The sequence below is a fragment of the Meriones unguiculatus genome, chromosome 10 (genome assembly GCF_030254825.1).
Source record: "Meriones unguiculatus strain TT.TT164.6M chromosome 10, Bangor_MerUng_6.1, whole genome shotgun sequence".
Classification (NCBI taxonomy): Eukaryota; Metazoa; Chordata; class Mammalia; order Rodentia; family Muridae; genus Meriones; species Meriones unguiculatus.
Window position 1 is genome coordinate 95,712,722 of NC_083358.1, and position 14,312 is coordinate 95,727,033.

The following is a 14,312-nucleotide window of genomic DNA, read 5'->3' on the forward strand; positions in this document are numbered from 1 at the left end:
TGGGCCTCACTGCTGAGACCATCAGCCATGTGGCTTCAAAGATGGGAAAACATCAGTGGGTCCAGATAGCCAGGGAAGTCTTCTTGGTAGGGCTTCTCTAGAAGCCGGGCCTTAAGAATGAGTGAAAGTTTTGGAAAGAACATCTCCATAGCCTAATCAAAAAGTCCAGGCGAGCTGAGGACACTAACGCGTCAGGAGAGTAGCATGGACAGTGCTCAAGAGCCAAAGATATATCACGCTTAGATTTGCCTCTGTTGCTCTACCACCAGGGTTCCAGGGTAAGGTCCCTGGGTCGTGACAAAGTAGAAATAATACTAACACTAATAAACATTAATACTAATGCTCATACTGCCTACTCTTCCAGGCTATTAAAGCATTCAACAAGACGACATATATGGCATATGTAAACTTTCCGGTACATTAATTTTAATTCTATGTACACCGGTGTGAGCCTGTGTGTGTGTAGGTTTGCTGGCAGAAGAAAGCCTGTTTCATAGAGCCAAAGCGGATGACAGGATGATTCTAATCACGTCCTGAGGGACCCTAGCTACACTGTTATCCAATTAGCAGTGGGGGGCCACTGAAGGTTGCAAGTGAGAGAATGAGTGGAGAGTGCTGTGAAAACACTTTCTGAAGAAACGCAATCTGGCTGTAGCACTTCTGTGCAATTTAATTTAGGGGCGAAAGAACAGACACAGTTGGGAAGCTATTTTAGAAGCAAAAAGGAAGCGATGGATATGGAATATGTGAATTTTTTTTCTATATATTTCATTTATTCATTCACTCAGAAATACTCAGATATTCACTGAGCACAGTCTGTTAGAAAGTGCTGTTCTGGGCATTGCATACCAAAAACCAAAACAGGCAGAATTCTTATCTTCATGCAGTTTACACTTTAGGAAAATCTTCTTAGTTTTATTAGGGTTATAAATCCAAAACATAAAATATAAGAATAATAATAAGTGTGGAATAAAGTTGAAGGTATAGGACAAGGTATTTTAAACATGGTCTGTGATGGTTCTTGCTTAACTCCACCCAAGTCTAGTTCATTCACACATAATCTAACATTGGTAAGGCTTCGTCTGCTTTAGACAGAAACTCTAACGTCTTTTCTCTTTGCTTGAAATAGTGCACCCAGCCTCCCAGCCGAATCCAAACCACTCCGTGATCTTTCCCTTTCCACATCTGGATCTGATGTCCCTGAAGACACAGCTTTTACACTCCTCTTGCCAGACATATTTTCTTCACTGAAGTGTCTCCCCCAGCTCCTGACACAGCTTTGCTCTTCTTAGGCAGAGCTTTCAGATGTCACTCTGGAACCCTTCAGAGACTTCACTGCCCCTCTTGGGTCATACTCTACACACCTATTGCTTAAGCAGCTGGGAAGCAGCTCCTCCTATTTGAAGTTCAGTTTTTGTAAAAAGTTCTGCTCCGTGAGGTGGGGAAGTTATAGCACAATTCACAGGCTTGTTTAACAGCCCATGACACTTTTTTTTTTTTTAAGTGAGGGCTTTTGCCAGGTTTTCTCTTATCTATATAATCTTCAGTGAGTAAACAGTTATTTTATCACTGCTTGTATGGATTGTAGGAGCGCCGGATAAATTTTCTTTTCTTTCTTTTATCAATTTGGCACCAAGGAGGCTAGAATTTATTAATGATAAAGATGAGATGGGAGGCACCGAGTCCATACTCTACGAAGTTGCTTTACCTACTTAGACAGAAGGACCCACGCCGTTCTCTCTTGCTAGGACTCAGAGCTGTGCCTGGCGGTTACAAAACTCTTACAGACAGTCTTCCTGTTCACAACAGCCATACAAAATGGCTGGAGAGGAGGAGGCATCAGTAACGGTAAATAGAGAGTCCTAAGTTTAAAGCTCTACGTTTGGATGCTGCCATCCAAATAAGCAATTAAATATTAAGCTTTACACTTCAGATTCTGAATGTCACTGAAATTTGTAGATGAAAAAACACAATGGGAGCTGCCATGATCCATGCTAACAGTCCCGGAAAGATTTGCTTAGGTCTCGTCCATAATTGTCACCTCTTTGTCCTTTCTTAACCTCTGTAAAGTATTTTAGAAAAAAAAATTAAATGTTGGAGCTCCAGTGCAGTACCAAATGCATTTTTGAGAATTAGCAATCATTTTCACTCAGAGTCAGGCATCCCTAAATGAGTCCTGTCATCATTTTGCACATTCTCTTGATTCTATAATGCTGTTTTCCTCACCTTGAATTTATTGACACCAATTCATTTTGCTTTGACATTGGCATTAACAAGGAAATGGCTTTGTTTCATCCTGACATTATAAAATCACCTCTCAAGACTTAGTTTGACATTGTCAGGAGGTGGACAAGAGCGAATTACAGTGATTCCCATAGAAAAAAAAAGTCATTAAGAAAAGTTACTGCTGTGTGATTTCAGTAGCTATTTTTCATACTTAAATACCCCTGCTGTTTAGAAATCCTAAGAGGGCATGGAATGTATTTAGAATTCTCTTGCCAAGTATACATCGGAAAAATTAAGTCTCTAAGGAGACATTTGGCTATAACTTGACAGGAAACTTAAATATATTTTACCTTTATAAAATACTCAAAGGCATTGAAATTCTATCTTTAAAACATAACAACAACAACAACAACAGCACACACACAAACACACAGGTACTAATGACACAATTATCTTCTTTTAGTCCTAGACACTTGCATTTCTCAATGCTAGGTTCTCGGCCTCCTCCTCAGGATGTACAATAACCAACAAAATTGTATTCAGCACAGCATGGGGTGTTACAGATTGTCTTTCATAATCCCTACATCATTTTAATACAAAATCTTCTTGCTCCTGTTTACAATATCCCCAGAACAGGTCTGTAACTTCCTCCTACCCCAACATGATACAGCTCCATTCTGACTTTTAGCCTGTGCTCCAACTTTAACTAATCAACTTCCCATTTGAAAACAAACAAACAAACAAAAAATGTTACTAAGTTTCTTCAAAGCCTCAAAGACACCTCTTCTCCCCCATCAGATTACTCACAATGCTTTGAACATTATAAGAACTAATGTGTGCTGCTTAATAGAAAGTGGTCCCTTTTTTCCAAGCACTGACCATCCTGGCTCTTTCTCCTCTCTTCCATCCCTTCCCCCAGGTGTCTTTTGAATTATCTAAAGAAGAAAGCTTAATGCATATGCCCCCCTCCTATTGCTAAAGGTTTTTCCCTAGAAACCACGCAGGGGAACCTTTAACACATCACAGTATTCTGCCTGAGTTGGAGGGATAGACACCTCCAAGGGATTTTGTTTTCAGGTTTTCCTAGTTTGCTTCTCCTATGCCCTGTCAATCTTTCACAAGCTTCTCCCTTCAAAACACACCTCGTAGCCTAGAGAGATGGCTCAGCAGTTAAGAGGACTGTCTGCTCTTCCAGAGGTCCTGAGTTCAGGTCTCAGCCCCCCACATGGGATTTGATTCCCTCTTCTGAATGCACAGAAGACAGAACACTCATATACATGTATACATAAAACAGGTAAATAAATCTTTAAATGAATAAATAAACACCTTGTGACTACCCTCTCATACTTACTTTAGCAAATACACCTAGCTCTTTACTCCAGGTGACTAAAATTAGGTCATCAAAAAAAAAATCCATTTCTTGCCCTCTGACCTTTAGGCTTTCCATATCCAGAAATCTGTGTCTGGCCACTTCCTTGCCTATCTGCCCCCATAGCTCACATGCTGTCTCCCTACTAATAACAGATAGTCATGTACCATTCATAAAGCAGCTGACGAAAAACTAGACAAATTTTATGCATTTACCTAATAAATTTTTATCAAGCATCAAGTTAGTGCTTGAGACTATTCTGCATCCTGACAGACCCTGTGAGCAGGAAACAGGTAACAAGAAGAGTTCCCCTGTGATAAAAACATTTATAAAGGTAGGTTAAAGTCCTATAAACTCAAGCTTCACCCAGAGAAGAGCATGTCTGATTGCATGCGGGTTGATGCTCCAGGTCCCGCCTCTGAGAAAAAGGTATCGGACGGGTCTGATGCTCTTTGGGTGGATGACACCTAAATGAACATTGGTACAAAGTCCCAATTAATTTCTAATATCAGAGATCAGAACTCTACTCTTGCCTGATGCGTCTAAAACAAAAAGGGGGAACTGCAGAGAGCTGCGTAATGCCTTGCCTTAAAGATGGAGCTGGTTTCTGCCTTCCACCTTCCCGATGGTGAGTGCTCTCTGTCACAAACAACTCCATATTTGGCTAAGGCCAAGGATCTGGCTTGCTTCCGTGTATGTGGACCTATCTGCATTGCCCACGTGGCACGCTGGGGTTGGCTACCCAGAGGCTGTTTAAGCTGTGGGCTGGCTTTCCCCAGGGTCAGAAGATTGTTCAAGGTTCCTGAATAAACTGCATTGAAAAAAAAAAGTGGTTTTAAGTTGATTTAAATTCAACCGTGACACCCTCTACCTGGAAAAAGAGTGGGATAGTCCACCTTAGTGATTACTGTGGTTTGATTTTCAAAGATAACAGTGTCTAGACCCTTGCTTCACTAGTTACCAATAAAAATGGACGTCTGTCTTCAGAAGCCATTGGATTTAGGAAGTTCTGCTGGTTCCCTTCTTGCCAGAGACTATGGAATGTTTGGTAAAAGAAGACAGTGCCTGGAACATTTGTTATGAGGTTGGGATCATGTAGGAATTCACTAATTTTCTGAGATGTTTTTGGACATTTAGGATAATTGGAGCATGATTAGAAATATATATATTAATATCACAAATACTAAATTTTGTAGAACACAATGGCACGATTCATTTATGAAATGAAACACCTTTATCATTTCAGTAAAAAAAATACTTTTTTCAAAATACAATAAATTCTTTTGGATTTGTAAAGGAAGACAAAACACACAAACAACATTTTTATATTTAAAATACTCTATATTTCTTCTGGGCAATTTGGAAAGAAAAATATAGTATTTAAAATATAGAATTTAAACTGATAAAAATCAATTCCACTCTCAACAGCCAGAGATATAAACATGGGTCTTATTTGGTTACAATTTATCCCAAACACTTTGCTAAGGCTTTCATTATATAAGACACAGGATCTGCATTTATGGAGCAGGTCATGGAGAAACATCTCATCATGGGTAAACAGCCAGCATCTGCTTTTCTCTTGACATAATGACTTGTACTTGGGAAGGATGATCTATTCCTGGATGTTTGTTGCCCTTGTGTGTGAATATACCTCCCATAGCAGCCATCTTTCACCTTGAGCCCGGAGTAGAGGTGGCGCCTTTTCATTAGATGAGAAAAGTGACTTTTGTGATACCAAAGGAGAAAAATCTGTGATTTCTCAGTAGTGTCTTCATGAGCACCTTGCCTATATCTGTGTCTGAAGGTGTTGACCTAAATAGGATTTCAATACACCGTTAATGATCGCTTTGGGAAAGGTGCCCAGCCTTAGGCTTGTAGGATCTGCAGTGAATTAATTCTTTCTCAACATTAGTTGAGGCTTTTTGCATGTTGTGAAGCCAAAGCCTTTAAGTGATTTGGATGTTGCTTCTTCCTCCTTCACTGGAGTCACCTGCCATCTCGTTCACACCTGCTAGAACACTACAGACAGTAGATGTGACTCCTTTGAAATAAATGGGGCTTTATTTTTGTGATGTTGTGAGCAGTGGTTTCCTTGATCGTACAAGGGGAAACATCTCTGCCATAGCAAGCGCTTTGCTAAGATGTGAAACAGAACAGGGTGGCTGCTCCCTCGGGTCAGTCCCTGCTGCCCCCTATTAAGGAGATGAGACCCGTCTGACCACTGAGCCTACAGCTTCCCCAGGTTCCCAACAGGCCCTTCAGTCCTGTTCCTTGGGCTTGTTACTTTGAAATCAGGCAGACTGGACGCTGTCACATAAGGGCTGTGCTTACACCACCACTGTTCGTGAAGGCTACAAACACAGACAGGAGCGGAGACGGAAAGCAAGCAATCAGGATTCCTTTCACACGATAGATTCCAGATTTCAGTCTGTTGTTTGAGTCTGTGCCCGATTCTTCCCAACCTTCAACACTAAAAAGACACTATGAGTTGGGGAACAGGAAAAACAGGTTCGTAGTTTTCCGCTCAGCCCCCCACTTCACACACACACATACACACAAGCACCCTTGATCCTTTGGAAGCATACATTTCTGAGTGCCAACTGAGGCAGATGAACACACATTACGTGAGTATAAATTTCCCCTCTGAGAGAAAGGGCGCTGCCATCCCAAAGTGACCTTGAGAGGCTCTGTGGAGTACACAGCAATTGAATATAAATGTTCACCAACCACATGCTTTGACTTCAGGCTCTCTCAAGATTCACATCCATGGAACAGGTACAGATGCTGCCTTCAAGGGAGGGCGTTCTCTTTCCTTCTCACTTCAGGGTTCTTGGATTGGAGATATAAGCGATTCATTACCCTGGCAGAATTAGCATCTTGCTCATCCACCCTGAATGTTTTCCCTTAGGGAGACTGAAGAGGAAACTGAACACTAACAAAGCCTATTTGGGTTGTGTTTTGTCCTTTGTAGAACATTTCTGTGTAACCCATCTCAAGTCTCCCAACAACCTGAGATGGGTAAACAGGACAGGAGCCAATATCTGTGCATTAGAATTGAAGAAAGAGAACACCAAGAGGTTAACTGATTTCCACAAGTCCACCCACCACATTAACCATAGAGATGAGACTTGAATACAGCATCTACTTTTCTTCATCCTACCTTATGCTATTGGTACATGTGAGAGACAAAAAATATCTTGTTCCTTGGGATGCCAACTTAGATTGGTGGGCAAAACAAATAAATAAAAATGATTACCAAATCTATCATTAAAATCTTATGGAATTACACAGTCTGGCCATCTTCAGATACCTAATCAAATGAGGGAGAAAGTGCTAATTATTTTCTTTTGTGGCAATAGGCCTCCTATCAATAATAGCCGTGCAGGGTTACGGAGACAAATACGCTAATAAAGCCCTTGCTTTGCAAGCCTGACAACTTGAGTGTGATCCCCAGAATCCACCCACCACCCCCACCTCCACAAAAAAAAAAAAAAAGTCAAGCATGGTGCTATATGCATGCTAAACCCACTGCTGGGAAAGCAGAGAGAAGCAGACCCCTGGAGCTACCTGGCCAGTTAACAGTGCACACATGGATTGTTCCAGGAGACTATGAGACCTTGTCTCAAAAGAAAAAATGTAGATGATACCTGAGAAACAACACCCAAGTCTGTCCTCTGTCCTTTGCTCACACATGCACACACACCTAAAAATGAATCATGTAAATAAAACCCAAGGGAGTTTAGAAAAGCTACTTTTCCCTAATGTTATAGTTGTCACCGAATGAAAAGCCACATGCATATACACGCATATATATAGTTGGACTGGCCCAATATATGTACACCACTTGGAAAGTAAGTATCTCATTAAAGATGGATGGACAGACATCACTAGCCAGTTCACCATAAAGTCATCATCTCAAAGTCAATGTGTGACGATCTGAACCAGAATTCAAGATGAAAATGGCTCCGAATTTTCCTTGCATGCCATACCATCTCTCATGAACACATGTGAATAAAGACACATGTGCTTAAAGAGGAATGTGGCTGGTGTGCCTAGAACTTTCCCCCAAACTCTACTGCAGTCTGTAAAGTTTTTTCCATACCTCAGGATCTAACTTGCATGTTCTATTTTCTGTCTTGCTCACAATATAGTAAAACAGCCACAAAGGCTGTGTAAATGGGTCATAATCATGGCTTCTCAGCCCCCTGCTACCAGCTCTCAAACACCTGAATGAGACCTCAGTGCAGCGCCCATGCCTTTGTTATTACCCTGCTTGGTGGAGGTTATTCGCTCTTTGACGTTTCTTTGCAAAGGATGGGAACAATTTGGAACATCTTTCCCTCAGCGATCCTGGGCTCGGTTCAAGTGGTGAAGGCAGAGGTCACTTTATTAATACAACCATCAAGAAAAGCTGTCATGGTAACGCATTGCATCAGTTCCTTGAAGTTCAGGAGACAAAGCCAAAAAGAGAAACTTTCAAGTCTATAAATACAGACCCAGCACTGCTGAAACATAGCAGCAGCTCATGGACAGGGCCAGCCTAAATGTACAGCTTTGAACCAAACACAAACACAGCGAGAAAACGTTTCTTCGGTAATGCGGTGGATCGTTGTGACCATGTGGGAATAAGTGACCCTTTCAGTTTCAAAAGGAAAAATGAATAGAACAAGGAATGACACTAAGTCCCACTTGCTGCCCGCTTTGAGTACATAGTAGCATTTCTAGGTCTGCTTTCTGACAGGTTCCGGACGAGACTAATAGAAAAGAAAGAAAGCAAGATTATGTAATTCATATTTTGAAAATAACTTGTTTGGGAAGAACAGATGTACATGGTGCTCAAGAACACCCATATAGCTATACACATAAGTGCACACATAAACATGCACACACTTATACGCACATACATGTGCACACATAGACACACATCACATGCACTTACATACATATACACACATAATATGTACACGTAGACATGCGTCACAGGCATTTACACACATATACATATACAGTGCACACCTACATGCCCCCCCATCTTCCCTACAAAAAGAAAAAAACACTTAAGAACTGAATAACTTAGTGACAGCCTTCTGGTTTTCCTCATCGAAGGTATAGAATAAACAGTAGTAATGAAGAAGTCATACTTGCTCCTACTTTCTCCCTGTGAAATGCAGAGTGGTTTTATAGATCATGGCAGTTCTGAGGGCTTCGTTATCCTCTTTGTGGCTTGCTTAGCAAAGCCGTAAGCAGAGCTATCCTAATACCCTGATGACCCCAGCCCTTCCACTAAGACTCCACACTCCACATTCTGACCACACAATCCTCAGTCTCACACTTGACCTGCCAGTGTCTTCTGATCATCTTAGGCACAGTATTTGAAACCATTCCAAATACTGGAGCATCAGAAGGTCACAGGTCATGTGGTATTATATTAGTTATGTCATAAATAAACTACCCTCATCAACAGTAAAAAGAGAATAGAATAAAGGGAAACCTACCAAAAACACTCAAGCGTTTACCAAAGGAATGCCAGCTCTTTCTGTATCTGATGCAGACTTTACCATAACAAAAGTTGATTCACATCCAATCTTTGGTCAAAGGTTATATGAGGGATTTAAAAATGAAGCTCCCTGTTTACTAAGATAAGAACCCTTACAGTCAATAACAATGAAAGTTTATATAAACTTAAAATGAATGGCATCAATTAAATTCAGTTTGAAGTTGATCGGTATAGAAAAACACCAAATAGAGATATAACTGAAAGTTACATGCTAGGTGAAAATTTCCGGCTATCTTTTTAATCTACAGCTTCACGCAATACAGAACAGAAAGATCATGAACGCTGCATTAGGGTGTTCATCCTCATGACAGTTCCACAAGTTAGTGATGGATGCCTAGAACTTTGTGATGAAAAAGATTCTGCAGTTCAGTGCAAAAGGGCATCATTATTAAACAGCAACAATCCATTTTAGTTCATTTTGTGTTACCATAACAGAATGTCACAGAATAATTTATAATAATAAATAGCTATTTATGAGCTAAAAGTTCTTTTTATCATTAAGTTCTAGCATTTTATCATAAAATGCTAGAAGACATCCAACGGCAGAAAGAGAAATTCCCATTATCCCATCATGTGTGCCTCTTAAGAATACATCTGAAAGGTCCCACATTTTAAGGATTTTACAATGTCAACTAAACTTCAACATGAGTTTTTAAGAAGCCGAGTTGGAAATCATAGCAGCCTCCTGCCTCAGAAGACAGGAATGACATTATAGATGTCAGTGTGTTTCTCACTGTCAGCCTAGAACTTTGGCATTTCTACTCTTATGTTTGTATGAGCCGATTTGAATTTGAGCACCATTCTGTCGAAAAGTTGTAGCAGTTCAGAAACGGTGTTAACATATATCTCTGCCCCATCCGTGTGGTTTGAAATCACACTAGTTTGGAGATGTAGTGTGAAATTTATTGTCTAAGGGGTGATTCCATAACTCCTGGACCTGGCATCAGCCATATCACAGCATACAGACCACTGTGCTGTCTGATGTCATTCACCATGCTCTCTTGACTTTTCCCTGCCATATGAGGTATAGTGTACATAGATTGCCATTCAAGCTCTCCCCTCAACTGATAGGAGTTTCCTCATCTAGATCTTGTCTAAATGGTTTGAAAGTGGCTATGAGTGCTGATACCCGTACTTCCATGGGAGTAAGGAGCAAATCACAAGGCAAAGAAGCCTTTGGGTCCTCTTCTTCCACTGTAAGCAGTTTTAAGAAGACAATCCACGATAGTGTTTCTAAGATCTTTACCTGCAGTTCCTTTCTTTCCAATGGCTGTGCATCTGAAAACTTGATGTTATTTTGATCTAGAACTGACAAACCTGCTTCCTGCCCTTTTTCCAAATGAATGTCAGAAACAGCTGTTTGCTTTCATAGCTATGACTGCATTCTGATCCACGATGTCATCATTTTACCCCTTACACTAATTGAGGAATAATTCCTTGTTGCTAGAGGAGGAAGCTGTCCCAGCCGGTATGGTATATATGGCAGCACTTATGACCTCTACCCATCCATGGTATGTTATCCCTACCCAGTTGTGATAACCAAAAATAAATAAATAAACATAATCTAGTTACTAATATCCTCTAGGAGTCATAATCTCCAAATTATTGAGAACTATTGATGTTCAAGGGCTTCCATAAACATTTGTTTTCTCCAAATTTTCCCGGTGCTTTTTCTAATCATTTCCAAACTCTTTCTGGCTGGTTCAGTCAAGACTTAAATTACACATTTTCTCTGTCCAATTCAAAGTGTCCTTCTTCTCCTACTCTTTCACTCCATATGACCACTGAATTTTGTTGACATTTTCTTCCAACCCTTCTTCGTGATGTTGCTTTCTCTGCATATGGCCGAGAATCCTGTATTCTTCAGGGCTCTTGTCCTGACTGACATTCTCCCACCATGAGATTGTTCACTTTGATGACAATGACCTTCACCACCCTTGTTCCACATCTCCATCTGCATAGTGAACTGTCTCCTGAACCTTGAAGTAGTTTTCCCAAGTAGTAACAAAACATTCTAGAAGAATTTACAAAGTCAGTAAGTCCAAAAATATTCATTGACTGCTCTAACTGAATTCCTCTCCTAGTTCCTTTTCTTAATAAATCTCTTCGTGATTTATCCACATACTCAAATTTGACCTTTAAATCACTAATACTTGTTATGAAAACTGTCTTCCTGTGTGCCCTTCCTTCTTTTCTCCATTGCTCCAACCTTGCCCATTCTGTTCAGCATCTGGTCCTTGTTTCCAGTCTATCTTTGACTATGTTCAGCTTTCCTTTTCATTTAAAACTCTAACTGACTCATTTCCCTTTGACAGCTTCCGGCTGTCGATTTCTCAAACTCTGCAGTATATGTACAAACAACCACAGATGAAATGCTACTGGCATTCTAGTAGCCTCCTTTGTCCTTCATGCATCCAGCCTTCCAACCAGAGCCCACTCATCATTCACCGAGATCATCGTTGTGTCTCTTAGTAGAGAAAGCAAGCTATCCTAGGTCTTTCAACAAAGAAGTATTATTAAAGAAAATGAGATAATAGGTATCTGAGGACTGAAAATGGAAACAGGGCACAAAAGTAACTCTTGGACAGTAATAGTGGTTATCACTCAGTGGCTGGGAAATTGCAAGACAGAAGTCGGGCTTTCCAGAAACTAATTGAATGAGAGACTTCATGTACATTATAAACGCATCTCTAAGAGGAGATGGTATCTGCCTACACCTGTAGTAATCTTTTAGAGATATGCTACCAGGATGGTGCAGGCAATCCCAAGGCTCACTGAGAATCTGGTTTTAAGTAAAGATAAGCAAGGGAATAAGGATAACATGGGTAAGACTGGAGAAGATGGCCAAATGTCAAAGCTGAGATGAAGGGTCATTGCTGGACAGTACGGCTAAGGCAAGTCATTACCTAAGAAAAAAATACCTTCATACATACCCTCCTTTTTGTTCTTCTCTCTCTGGGGTCAGTTGTTGGTGGGATCCAGCAGATAACCTGCAACATCAGAGAAGGGATCAATGTTCAATGATAAATTCTTAAATAACCTACCTGGCCCTCTTGCATCTCTTTGCTTTAACTCATAGTTTCCCATGATGCTGTTTGACCAGTATCTGCCTCTGTGCCCCTTTTTTTTTACTGCAACTCCTTTTCTGTATTTTTTTCCCTAATCTCTAAGACATGGACACCATCATTTGTGATTGCCTAACACTTTTCAAATACTTACTTTGTGGCCTTTTTAATGCTTTGTCTGGCTATTTCTGATTGTGTTTGTCGTTTCCCACCAAGTTGTGAGCTTTTTATGGCAGTTAGCGTGATAACCACAAAAGGTAGCATAGTGGGATGTTGGCATGGACAGTTGGCTAAGCTGGATGAAACCAATAAGGACATTTTAAAGAACATAACACTAGAACACTAGATCACTTCGTCTCCCTAAGAACATTAGAACTCTGTGAAAAGAGAGACCACACTTTGCGTTTGTTTCATTGTCCCCATGGTATTCAGTACAAGGTTTTACATGACGAAGAAGAGCTCATTGATACTTAACCATCTAGTTTGTTCATTAACCATCAGAATTTTGGTACTAAATGACATGAAGATGGAGCATGAGGTTAGAAGCATCAGGTAAGAACTGTAGTTAGATTTAAATGTATTTCTGGCATGTGATTCCAGCCATTAGATAGTAGTGTATGCACAGTGAAATCTGCACTTGTTGAATTTTAACAGGATAGGCACCATCAGGAACCCAAATGTAATGTGCTCTGTAGTGAATTTTAAAGTAATAAAACGTATGCTATTTTCCATTTTTTCCTGTTTATGTATTACCCAAGATATATTCTCCCAGCACATGAGATGATTAATCCCCAGTTGCATCTGTTCCTTGTGTATTTATTAAATTCTCACAACCATCCAAATCAACCAGCAGATTATTTACATGTAGGGAAGGTATTGAACTTTAACTTAATCACTGGCTTCTCAGAAAAAAAGAAACCTCTGCTCAACAGCTGCTTTACATTCCAGTCCAAGAGGAAGAAAAATAGCTTCGAAAAAAAGAGGGGAGTGATATTTAATTAACTATTGATTTCTTCTCAATTATTCAAGGCAAGCAATTATCGATATTGATGGAACAGATATTTCCCTATGCCTAGTGCCCAAATGAAAGGAAATATCCCATTCTGCACTCTGCTGCCTAGAACAAGAAATGCTCAGAATCTTTAACTTTAAATGGAAATGGTTACTTGGATCTGCTTATCCCATGTTGTCCCAATTAAGCAGATATTTCTTGAAGTATAAGCAAAGCAAGGTATTGAACACCTATGTATCCTTTTCAAATGAACAAAATCAAAACCCACCAGGATTTTACCCTATGGGAAAAGCTTGGGAACCTTGCTTTATAGCTATAGATCTTGACATGTCTGAAAATGACTGACAAAATACCACAATTTGGGTTCAATCTAAGCCACCCCAAAAGGCAGCTTGTATGCTTGATGTTTATAATCCATGTGACGCTACCTTGTGTACCAGTGTTTCAAACATGAACAATTTACTTCTGCTAATTATACCATTTATTATGTACCTGTCTTCTCTGGCCCCTGGAATGTTGAGGAATGTAGTCGCCCTGGACCCTGTCAAGGGTACTTTATTATTAGCTCCGTGTACGCCCGGTGCCACTGTTCCTCAACCGTTCACACAAGAGCATTCCTATGTTTGCGTGTGTGGACAAAGCCCCTCTTGAAGGTGACATGAGTAGTGAACATGATTAATGGGCAAAGCAAATGTTATCTAGAGTTATTACTTGGAAGGTGGGATTAATTTATTAAAATGATTTGTATTTAATAGCACCAGAGTGTGTGCAGTGTGTGTGTGTCCATGTGACATCTTTGGAGAAAGTGGGCCATGACATTATTTTGAATGAGAAGCTGTTATAATTTATAAAAAGCTCCTTTTTCTGCTCTGTGCCCGCCCGCCCCTGTCCAGAGTGGTCTGTGTGTTCAGCGCTTAAGCAGCATCTGTTGCTGGAAAGCGTTCGTTCTTGGCTCTCTTATTCTTTGTTGTTGTGTTAATTTCCCTGGGTTCTATTTAACATTCTGCTAAATCAGTGAAACCTTGATTATCTAAGAGAATACAAGACATTGAATTAATGAGGATAACGGGGATCTTGAAGATA

At 40.3% G+C, this 14,312-nt stretch overlaps 1 protein-coding gene across 9 annotated transcripts in view; it reads left to right on the forward strand.

Annotated features, from left to right (window-relative positions):
• Window positions 1–14,312, forward strand: part of Ntng1 (netrin G1) — a 346,569-nt gene that overhangs the window by 328,556 nt on the left and 3,701 nt on the right. The window lies entirely within an intron of this gene.